Genomic DNA, 8,177 nt, shown 5'->3' on the forward strand with positions numbered 1-8,177 from the left:
TGCCGGGGCTGGGTCAGGTTGGGGGAGGGTGGGCCGGGCAGGGTCCCCTGCATGGAGAGAAATTCCGTAAAGATGCTTATGGAAACCAAGGCTCGCTCCTGAGCTGTGCACACAGGCTGGGCCCTGAGCAGCGGAGACCATGAGGACCATGGGCACCAGACGGGCCACTGGGTGTCCAGACACAGCAGCCTTTGAAACGTGGGCCAGCACAGAAGCCAGAACGCACGAACCCGGGTCTGTGCTTGTAGCATAAACCGAACCGGGTGGACTGCTTCTGCCAAAACAAGAATATCAACACTTCCCATCAGATGGAAGTAAGATTCGGCGTCTCCTAGCCTCACGTTCAAAGTTACTCTTTATACGGAAGATCGGGCAAAACCCAACTGGGAATCATCACACAAAGCCTTCAAAGCAGTTAGTGTAAAAATGCCCCGAGAACTGAGGGCAAACACACTTCAGATGAATGGAGAGAGAAGGGTCAGCTAGAGGGGAAACACACGAAGAATGACAAAACGGGACTTGTAGCACCGAAAAACACAATCGCCAGATTAAAACCCTCACCTGCTGGGCTCGGCAGCATGATGAGGATGAGAAAAGAAAGACTCGGACAACCTGGGGATAAATCGCAGCGATTATCCAGTCTGAACACGACACGAAGAAAAGGCGCCGAAGAAACGAACAGAGCCTCAGGGACAACACCAGAAAGTCTAACACGTGTGCAAATGACACCCTAGAAGAAGATGACAAAAATGGGGGACAGGAAAAATATTCAAAAAACAGTGACTGGTAATTTTCTGAATTTGGGAAAAGACTGCAAACTATGGATTCAAGATGCCCAGTGAATCCCAAACATGGAGACTCCAAGAAATACACACGCAGACCTTTCCTAATCAAGCCACTTAAATACACTGATGTCACATGACAGGATTCTCACTGCGGGAGAACAGAGACAAAACGCGTGGAAGGGGAAGGAAAGACGGAATGTGATGGAATGTGATGGAAGGGGGTGTGTGTGCGAAGGTATATCCTGTGACACACCCCAACAGCGACAAGCATGGACTGGCCCAGATGTCGGTTTTCAAATACTATCAAGTATCATTTCTTTTTCAAAGGAATCTGAATTTAAAAAAAAATAGATAACTAAATAAAAAGCGAATCCCAGGACAGGGAGAGGAGAAATACGGCAAAATGCAGTCAAATTCCAATCCGTGTACAGAGAATGATGGAAATACCTAATGACCATTTGGCAAAAAATCACAATGACAATTGTTTTAGGCAAGCATCATCAAAAGAGACTAAGCAGGGGGTGCTCGGGGTGGGGGGGGGGGCGCTCAGTCGGTTAAGCTTCTGATTTCGGCTCAGGTCGTGATCTCGCAGTTTGTGGGTTCAAGCCCTGCGTCGGGCTCTGTGCTGACAGCTTGGAGCCTGGAGCCTGCTGCGGATTCTGTGCCTCCGTCTCTCTCTGCCCCTCCCCTGCTCACGCTCTGTCCCTCTCTTTCTCTCAAACATAAATAAACATGAAAAAAATTTAAAAACAAAAAAGACTGACCACCTGGGCAAAAGAGTGATGGGAAAGAAAACATTATGTAGTTTTGAAAACTTTCTCACAAGACGCGTCTTAAACACTATAGGACAAGGGGTAACTTTGCAGCGGAAGAAACTGGCAGGTGCCACCTTAACCCAGTGATCAGAGTGCACACTGCCAGTGACGGGACACATCAGCTTCCCGGCCTCCTGATGTGATGCACCGAGAAGAACACAGCCACGTTCCCGTGATATTTTTGTCAAAAGCCTTGAACTAAATGTAATCATCAGTAAACAACTAGCCGGAATGAAAAGACTTTCTACATTGTTCCTGTTCAAACAGTGTGAGGTCCTGAAAGAACTCAAGACTGGGGGCCCGTCCCAGACGGAAGGGCGTGGGGACATGACAGGTAAGATCAGAATGGGACCCGGGGATTAGGTGATCATGCGGGATCAGTGCTAACTTTGTGATTTTGATCATCGTACAATAGTTGTATACGATGTTACCTTCTGAGAAATCTGGGTAAAGGGTTATATAGAATAATTCTTGTACTTGTTTGCAACTCTGTTATAAATCTGAAGTTATTTCCAAAGGACAAGAGTGTGGGCTACGAGCCTCTCAGCCGAATATCCCTGTTTATTCTTCCTCCACGCACGTGTAGGGACAGACCCCGCTTCACGGTGGCCCAGACGTTTTGAGAAGGCGCATGTCCCTCATTCGTGTGTCCTAGGTATTTACAAAGATACTAAGATGCTCGCTTTGTAAAGACTGTGTCGATTTGAATGTGCTCTCACACTGTCGCTCTCACACGGAGCAGTGTTCCTCTGGTCTGTTGCTGATTTGTAGCTTTCTCGTATCTGCATCAGAGAAGATGGTCCTGAGCCGGGAGATAAAGGAGACTTTTGAGAACGGATCAAATCTGGCCTTGAACAAAAGCCAAGTCCCAGAAGGTCCTGTTCAAGTCCCAGCTGAGCAGCCGGGTGCCCAGGGCATGGCTGTCTGGTTCCTTTCTCAGAGCAAGAGCCCGAGGGAGCCGATGGGTCGAGTGCTTTATGGACTGAGACCGCCATGCCTGAGCGGTCCCCTCTGGTCTTGGTGAACAAACCCCGCGCACTCTCTGACCTTACACCCCACACCCCAGCAGCTCTAAGGTTCGGTCAGCTTCTCAGGGCAGCCACGGTGGATGGGAAACAGCGAAGCGGGGTCTGTCCCTGCACGTGCGTGGAGGAAGAATAAACACGGATATTCGGCTGGGAGGCTCGTAGCTTACCCTCGTCATTTCTCCTAGCACAGCTGTGCTGGCTGTGAATTCCATAGCTTCATTCTCTCAAATAAAAGTATTTTACCTTTTTTTAAAAATTTTTTTTAATGTTTATTTATTTTTGAGTCAGAGAGAGACAGAGCATGAACGGGGGAGGGGCAGAGAGAGAGGGAGACACAGAATCGGAAACAGGCTCCAGGCTCTGAGCCATCAGCCCAGAGCCCCACGCGGGGCTCGAACTCACGGACCGCGAGATCGTGACCTGAGCTGAAGTCGGACCCTCAACCGACTGAGCCACCCAGGCGCCCCTCTTCTTTTTTTTTTTTTAATGTTTGCTTATTTTTCAGAGAGAGAGAGAGAGACAGAGCATGAGCGGGGGAGGGGCAAGACAGAGGGAGACACAGAATCTGAAGCAGGTTCCAAGCTGTCAGCAGAGCCGGACGCCGGGCTTGAACTCACGGACCACGGGATCATGACCTGAGCCTGAGACAAAGTCGGACGCTTAACCGACTGAGCCACCCGGGCGCCCCTATTTTGCCTTCTTTCTTGAAGAATATTTTCACCGGATATAGAATTCTTGGCAAATAATTTTTTCTTCCAGGACTTTCAAGATGTTGTTCCACTGTCTTCTGGCCTCTACTTTTTCTGATGAGAAGTCAGCTGTTTTTTTAGTTGTTCCTCTGCTTAGTAATGGGGGTTTCTCTCTGGCTGCTTTCACAATGTTCTTATCTTTGGTTGTCAGCAGTTTGACCGCCTTGCGTCCAACTGTAGTTTTCCTCATGTTTACACCTTGGGGGCTGCTGACCTTCTTGAATTTGCAATTTTGTACCTTTCATCAACTATGAAAGGTTTTGGCCGTTATTTATTCAAACAATTCTCTCTTCTCCTCCCCCTCCTCCTGCTCCTCCTCCCCTCCTCCCCCTTCCCCTCCCCCTCCCCCTCCTCCCTCCCCTCCTACTCCTCTTCAGTCTCTTTCTCCTTCTTCTGGAACTCCTATAACATTTATGATAGACCCTTCACTATTGTTCCCCAGTTCCTTGAGGCCATGTACATTTTTTACTATATTTTTCTGTGTATTCTTCAAATTGGTTAATGTCTACCAATTTATCTTCAGGTTACTAACTCTTGTGTCACTTCCAATCTTCTCTTCAGCCCAAATGGTGAATTTTCAAATGTTTGATTGTTTTAGTTCTAGAATTTTCATTTGAATCCTCTCAGAGTCGCCATTTCTCTGTCGAGATTTCCTATCTTTTTATTCTTTTCATTCATCGCAAGCATATTTTCCTTGACGTCCTTGAACATAGCGATATGGCTGCTTTAAAGCCTTTGCGTTGTGATTACAGAATCTGGATTCTGGATCGTCTCAGTGTAGATCTCTGGTCATCATCTTTTCTCTAGAGTGTGCATCATAGTCTCCTGTCTCTTCAGGTAAGTTTCCTCACGTAGTTTTAGGCTGCTTCCTGGACACTGAGAATGATGGGCGTAGAAACTCTGAATTTGCTGGGTTCCTCTGAAGGGCACCAGGCCACCAGCCTGGCTGAACTCCACCTGCAAACGGTCTCCTCTTCAGTGGGCGGCAAGGAAACCTGCAGCTCGATCTAGCAAGCTTAGTTGGACTGTTTGGAAACTTCCGTACACACGCAAGGTTAAGAGGTCAGCCAGAGATTTGAGGAGACCTTATACATGGGATTCGGGGCTGCCCTGCTCTATCTTTTTTGTTTGTTCCCTCGTTTTCCAGCTGCTATGCTGGTCCTGAACTCTGCCCTCGGGTTCTTAAAGTCATTAAGACTAGGGGTTCTGTCCCTCGTGTTAGCCTGCCACATGGCACAGATTGTCCCCAGACTCAAAGCCACAACAATAGGAAATTTACCAGTGGTTCTCTTAACCCCGGTGTTGATGACCCCTCAGTACCTGCCTGCTTTGGGTCACCAGGGACGGTACAGTCAGAGACAAACAGGTGAAGCCAGACTTGACCCGCTGTGGGTCAGATTTTTGCCTGGCAGCTGTAGTTTGCCAACCTCTTCTATAATCTATAAATAATGAAATTTTATTTTTTAAATTTTTTAATGTTTATTTTTAAAAGAAAGAGACCGAGAGAGAGACGGAGGGGGGGGGAGGGGCAGAGAGAGAGGGAAACACAGAATGTGAAGCAGGCTCCAGGCTCTGAGCTGTCAGCACAGAGCCCGATGTGGGGCTCGAACTCACAACCTGTGAGATCATGACCTGAGCCCAAGTCAGACACTTAACCGACTGAGCCACGCAGGCGCCCCTAAATAATGACCTTTTAATGTCTTCTTTTCCAATCTTTATGCCTTATTTTCATTTTCTTATTTTTTAGGTCACTTATTCTATCATCGAGTAAAAATGGTGAAAGTAAATATCTCTGGATCATTTCTGATGTTACAGGGAATGCTATTAATGTTTCCCTGTTTATAATTGGTGGTAGGTTTTTTATAGATAGCCTTTACTGAGTTAATACTCCTCTACTCCTACTTACAAGGAGTTTTTCGTGAATTTGTGTTAAATTTTCTTCAAAAGCTTTTTAATTGAAATGACCAGGTGACTTTTCTCATTTTTTCTGTTCCTGAGATGATACTCTTTCACAGATTTTCTAATTTCACACCTCCCTTGCACTCCTGGATTAAACCTACCTTGGTCATCTTGAATTATGTTTTTATACATACACATTTTTATATGCCTTTTCGGATTTGGTTTGTTAAAATTCGACTTGGAGTCTTATTTCTCTGTTTTTGAGTAAATGGACCCGGAACGTTTCTTGTCATGACTCTTCAGGTCTTTGCCCTGTGCTGGCCTCTTGGATTTGGATGGGTGGCTGAGTATTCTCTCTTCCTCTTCTCTGGGGTGATCTCAAGTGGTTTGCTTCGGGGGCGCCTGGGTGGCTCAGTCGGGTGAGCGTCTGACTCTTAATTGCGGCTCAGGTCAAGATCCCAGAGTCTTGGGATCGAGGCCCTGAGCTGGGTTCCACGCTGAGCATGGAGAGTGTGTAAGATTCTCTCTCTCTCTCCCCCCATGATGGTCTCTCTCTCTCTCTCTCTCTCTAAAATAAAAAAAAAAGAACAAAAAGATTTTGCCTCAATTATCTCATAATTACAGTACAATACATGCTATCTAATTACAAGTCCACTTTTCAAGTTATTTTTCTCTATGAATGTCTCACGTCGTCTAATGTTTTGAATTACTTGCTACACTACGTGTGCTTTATCTACAGATACGTTCTACTTTTATCTGTATTGACGGTGTTCACCTCACCTACTTCCCTCCCTTGTGGGGTCACGTCAGGAGCTCCTCCTGTTGGAACCCATAATGGGTTCTGGCGGGCTCCATCACCCCGCCATTACTGTCCTTCCTCCTTCATTTCCACTTTTACTTTAGTATCTCTTTTGGGGGATCTAATCCATTGCTCATTTTTCAAGTTCAAAGCCGGGCACTTTTAGCTTCTCTTATTCTCTGGCATAAGTAGGCAAGGGTAAAAATCACCACTTCCGTGTACCCTAACAATCTTTATATGTAATTTTTTCATTAGTATTCAGTTAGAGATAGTTTTACATTGACATGGTGATTTCGTTTCTCATCCATAAACTTATCAGAAGAATATTCAACTTACTAGTACAAATAATTGTTTACTTGCTTGTATTAACGTTTAGCTTCAGGCGGGCGGTGAATGGAGAGTGTGGCCGTGGTGGGAAGACGTCTAGGGGAACTCTGGACCTTTGGAATGAAATCAAAGTTCCCGGATGTACTGTTTAAGGTTCCAGAGCAAATACCTGCCTATTCTTGTTGTGAGACACATTGATTTTGCGGAGTAAGGGGGTGGGAGGAGGGGAGGTCGATGCTGTCATTTCGTAGATAGCAAGTTGTGTCAAGAGCAGACATCTGACGGCCCAGAGCCCCAAAATCTGGGTAATCTGAGGACGCACCCGTGGCCCGGGAGCATCCGTGATGTCCCCACAGCATCTCAGCGCTCACACCTGCCCGGGTGCTGAATCAACCCTGAGATCCATGTGTACTTACCTTTATTCCTCGTTTCGTCTCCAGAGAGCTAAGAGGAGTCTGAGAGAGAGGCTCAGCCCACACAGTGGACGCCGGACTCTGGAGCGAGGGCAGAGGGGGGCAGACATTCAGGGGGTGCTCGGTGTGGGGTCCCGAAACGAGAGGGCCAGAGCAGCTGACGCGCTCACCGCCTTTACAGCCCGAGTGAGGGACCGTGCAAGCTGATAATCAAAGACTTGGGGAACTGGAGGCAAATGGGGGAGGGAAAGAAGACAAAGGTGTGACCTGGATGAACCACGAAGGAGCCAACGCGAGGCTGAAAGGCACTGGGCAGGGGTGGCAGTGCGGGGTGGGGGGAGGGAGGCTGGAATCCGGTGCGGAAAAACAGGCCAGTGCCCCTTTCTCCCGCCCATAAGCCAAAGCAGAGCAAGGTCCCTAGGTGTCCAAGTTCTAATGCGGCATCCTGGCAGAGGGGACCGTGACAAGAAGCAGGGTCTCCCTCACGACCCCAACCAGGACGGGCCTATCGACATCACGCCGAGCGCACGACGGTGACAGTTTTACATCTTCGGTGCACGTTCATGCCGCGGGCTGGCAGCTGGCAAAGGTGGGGGCGTGGTGTGCCCGTCTCGGTGATCTGGATTGATCCAGAAGTAACTTCAGGAAAGTGGGTTGAGTTCGGTCCTTTAAGCCAGTGGACATTTCGCTTCTCTGACCATGACCCATATCAAGAAACACAACATGTGAGGCATCCCTGGGTGGCTCAGTGGGTTAGGCCTCCGACTTCGGGTCAGGTCATGATCTCGTGGTTCGTGAGTTCGAGCCCTGCGTCGGGCTCTGTGCTGACAGTTCGGAGCCTGGAGCCTGCTTCCGATTCTGTGTCTCCCTCTCTCTCTGCCCCTCCCCTGCTTGCGATTTCTCTGTCTCTCAAAAATGAATAAACGTTAAAAAAAAAAAAAGAAACACAACACGTGACCGTGCATACACGCTCACAAACACGCACTCACATTCGCACGCACTCACACATGCCTGGGAAGGAGGGCTAGCAGCTGGTTACAGCTTTCCTTCCTCCCCCGGGGATGCCTCGGAGAAAGCGAGGAAAAAGAAGAAAGGGGGAGGGATCCGCACATTTCCTTGCAGACTTGCAATCCAAGCTCACGCTTCCTCCTGGACAAATAAACACATGTTCTCATGTCGGCCCGTCTAGGCTCATCACACACAAGTCTGGGTTTATCACGGCCACTGGGAAATGTCAGTATCTCCGTGTAACTACTGGATTTCCAAGCAAAATGTTTCTCAATGGAAACACATCCTCGTGTAGGCGAAGGCCCCGGGCACCCCTGGGGGTTCTCTCTGCACCCTCCCCCACCCATGAGGTGT

This window comes from Panthera tigris, chromosome F2 (genome assembly GCF_018350195.1).
Source record: "Panthera tigris isolate Pti1 chromosome F2, P.tigris_Pti1_mat1.1, whole genome shotgun sequence".
NCBI classification, from domain to species: Eukaryota; Metazoa; Chordata; class Mammalia; order Carnivora; family Felidae; genus Panthera; species Panthera tigris.